Here is a 4,338-nt window from a genome sequence, read left to right as displayed (position 1 = left end):
GGAAGCAGGTTGGTGAAAATGTACCTTCTGATATTCACATGTCTTAGTATCTGGGCTATACATGTCGCGGTAGTGGCGGATATGAGCGTTTTAGCATTTCTGCAAGCATTGGTCAGATTCTCTAATCTGTATGGCATCCCCTCGGCCATTTACAGTGACAATGCGAGGACATTTCTGGGAGGTGTGCGGTTGTTTCAGAGGTTTGTGTTGAGTAACGACTATCAGCAAAAGTTTGGCTCTTGCAGGATTAAATTCCGACCCATTCTGCTGTTTTTCCCCTGGGTTGGTGGTGTCTGGGAAAGGATGATACAGACAATAAAGAATTGGACTATTTCTCATTACTCACCATCGTTTCTAACATCCAAAGAGCCATCAACAACCGCGCTCTGACTTATCGGGCATCTTCCGAGATTGAGTTGGAAGCAGTGACCCCCAACATGTTCTTGCGCCTAATGAGAATCCGGGGCTGCTCTTAGACCTGACTGATGGAGAATTTACTTCGCAAATTTCTCCCAGCCGGGAGAGGCGGCTCAGAACCATGCAAATTCAGGACAAGTGCTTAGCCAAATTCAGAACATTGTGGTACAACAAGTATTTGTTCAGTCTTAGAGAGAAGCTCCAGGGTCATTCGAGGATACCATTCCATAACAGATTGAAGGTTGGAGATGTGGTGTTAGTCAAGAGTCCACTTAAACCCAAGCCCTTTTGGGTTCTTGGGATTATTTTGGAAACCTTTAGCGGAGAAGATGGAGTGGTTAGGACGGCAAAAATCAAGCAAGGATGCAGTGCAATACGGGTTCACTTACTAAAGAACCTCTTTCCTCTGGAATTATTGTCTGACACAGATAATCCAGTTCAAGCCTTGCCCTCTCCTGTTGATGAGTCTATAGACGGTCTTAGCACTCCCCCTCAAGAGGCAGAAGCGACCTGACCTTGTCACATATGTAGTTCTCCACAGGGTAACGAAGCTATGATCTGCTGTGATAGTTGTGACAACTGGTGCTATTTTAGATGTGTGGGAATCCAATCCCCCCTCCTGTAAGGCAGAAATGGTACTGTCCAGGTTGCACCCCTCAGAGACGGCGCCGAGGGAAGCCTAGTCTTCTCCCAGAATAGTCTAGGATCTCTGTGATAAGTTTACATGTGTATATATATATATATATATGAAAAAAAAAAAATTAAACAATATATACTAATACGCTTATTGACCTTTTGCATATTCATGTTTCTACTAAATTTTTTTCCCTTGTTCTTTGGGGACAGTGTGAAAAAAATTGAAAGGGTTAGCGATTAGTGAAGGAAAGGAATTTGTGTACTCTGTAGAGGACTAGGATATATAAATCCTAATCCTGTTACAAAAGAAAATAATGAAACGAATGAAATTGAAGGAAACAAAGACTCAATTGATGGATTAGATAAACGTGTCATTTATTTACTGTTGAAAGAAAGAATGTTTTAGATATAACATGTGTTCATGCCGCGCGGGTGTTACCATCGTTTGTTGCAGGATTGATAGTATAGAAGGAAAAAGGAAATGTGTGTTTATCTCACGTTCGGGTCACTGTCGTTTATTCATGCATGGGAAGAGAAGTGAGTAATGTAATGGAACGAGGAATGGCAGTCCATCGTGTAGACAAAGAAAAGGATAGAGGGTTGACATCAGTTAAACTGTGCGCCATGTTAGCCGTCAGCTACGCGGTGGTGTTCTCTGGCACAAGTAGTAGATAGAGAGAGAAAGAGTGTACATACTGTCTGTTGGCCTTTTGTCCCACATAGTAGCAAGTGGTGTGAGGTACGCACGTGCACGCACATGCCGAAAAGGCATGCTGTCGGTCTGTAGACCACCCAGCTAGGAAGCTGGTCTGAAAAGAAAAGGTTGGAAACAGCTTGTCTCTTCCTTTTATAGGTGTTTCCGGTGTGTCTTTTGTGCATGTGTGGATTTCCTTTGAAAGGGGAAGTGACGTTGTCCATGCATGCGTGTATGTGAGTACATGTGTGTACGTTAGTGTGTGTGTATATACACGTGAATGTGAGTGTATGTACGCGAACGTGAATATATGTACGTGTGTGGACGTGGGCGCGTATGTTTGTGTGTGCGTATGTATATGACAAGTAATATAGCTTGAAATGTCAACGTGTTTTTGTGTGAGACTAGAAAAGGCTCGCACATTACTCCCCTTCCTAGTAGAAAAAAATATATGCACTGTACATATATTTATATATATATATTTTTTTTGTAAGTAATGTTTTCGGCAATTGATTTTTCGTCCTGTTTTTTGTTTTTCTGCTGGTGTGGTTGTTTGAAAAAAACGTCAAAAACGGAATATCAAAGACGGACTTTGTTCGTAAAAAAAGTATTTACTTATGTGTGGAAAAGTGTTTACTCTTTTTTTTTTTTTAGGCTGACATTTGTTTGTTTGGTTTTTGTTGTGTGCTGATATGTGGAACGAGTTGCTTGGACAGAGAAGTGAATTGTTCGTTTGGAAGGAAATTTTTTTTTTGTTTCGTGGTGACATCGTGTGTCCAGTTGCCATTGTCTTCGCATGTGAGTCTACGGTAGTGTGTGCATTGTTTGGACGGGCGCTAGTTGCGCATTCGTTCTTGTTGAACGATGAGTTTGGTTGCCGGCTGTCAACGAAACTTCCAAGTTTTGAGTTTATCAGCGTGCGTGGTGCATCTCAACTCGTATTGTTGATTCAACTTCTTCCTATGTGTTGATAGGGATTTCCTGTAATTGTTTCTTTGTTGTTGCGTCTGCTGTGCGGGAGGGAATGTGTATAGGCCCATGTGATTTGCTCCTTGCGTTTGATGTTGTAGGGTAATGTCAGGAAACCGTGAAAATGTTTGTTGAGCTCAAATTTTTTAAAAAATTCGCTATGAAGTCGACAGCTCTGTGTTTGTTTCGGTCATTGTTGTTTGTAGTAGTTATTCCTGTCGGTAGTGGTGCACTTGTTTTTCTTTGTTGAAAAGTTCGTTTTTTTCTTTATCAAATAAAACGTGTGTCTCGCTCAAAACAATTAATTTCAAAAAGGTAGGGTCGCCATGCTTGTTCGTTTCGCGTCAGTCGAGCGCCAGTTTGTTGTGGTGGTGAAAATTAGGACTAATGAATTGAGAAAGAGACAAAGTACGTGTTAAATTGAATTAAACGAACTAGGATTCCTTTCGTGAAGAAACAAATGAAAGAAAAGGGTACTACACGTGTTTAGTTGGCGTGCGTCTTTCGCTGTTAACTGGTGAAGAGGAAGGTCTAAAGTTTGGCATGCGTCTCTCGTTGTTAGCTGGTGAAAGGGCAAGTGTATAGTTTGCCATGCACCTCTCGTTGTTAACTGGTGAGAAGGAAAGTGTATTGTCGTAGAGAGAGAATGAGTGTGTGTGTATGAGTGTTTTGTTCAAACTCATCCATTTCATTTTAAAATAAAGGGGTCACCATCTTCCTGTAGAGGACTAGGATATATAAATCCTAATCCCGTTAAAAAAAAAAATAATGAAACGAATGAAATGAAGGAAACAAAGACTCGATTGCTGGAATAGATAAACGTGTTGTTTATTTACTGCTGAAAGAATGAATGTTTTAGATATAACACGTGTTCATGTCCGCGCGGGTGTTACCATCGTTTGTTGCAGGATTGGTAGTATAGAAGGAAAAAGGAAATGTGTGTTCATCTCACGTTCGGGTCACTGTCGTTTGTTCATGCATGGGAAGAGAAGTGAGTAATGTAATGGAACGAGGAATGGCAGTCCATCGTGTAGACAAAGAAAAGGATAGAGGGTTGACATCAGTTAAACTGTGCGCCATGTTAGCCGTCAGCTACGCGGTGGTGTTCTCTGGCACAAGTAGTAGATAGAGAGAGAAAGAGTGTACGTACTGTCTGTTAGCCTTTTGTCCCACATAGTAGCAAGTGGTGTGAGGTATGCGCGTATGCTGAAAAGGCACGCTGTCAGTCTGTAGACCGCCCAGCTAGGAAGCTGGTCTGAAAAGAAAAGGTTGGAAACAGCTTGTCTCTTCCTTTTATAGGTGTTTCCGGTGTGTCTTTTGCGCATGTGTGGATTTCCTTTGAAAGGGGAAGTGACATTGTCCATGCGTGCGTGTATGTGAGTACATGTGTGTACGTTAGTGTGTGTGTATATTCACGTGAATGTGAGTGTATGTACGCGAACGTGAATATATGTACGTGTGTGGACGTGACCGCGTATGTTTGTGTGCGCGTATGTATATGACAAGTAATATAGCTTGAAATGTCAACGTGTTTTTGTGTGAGACTAGAAAAGGCTCGCGCAACTTGCCTTATTACTAACAAATAGAAAAGACGTTATTCTTGTTGTTTTTGTTGTTGTTGT

Source organism: Euprymna scolopes, chromosome 38 (genome assembly GCF_053919585.1).
Source record: "Euprymna scolopes isolate OS-2025 chromosome 38, ASM5391958v1, whole genome shotgun sequence".
NCBI classification, from domain to species: domain Eukaryota; kingdom Metazoa; phylum Mollusca; class Cephalopoda; order Sepiida; family Sepiolidae; genus Euprymna; species Euprymna scolopes.
This window is presented reverse-complemented; position numbering follows the sequence as displayed.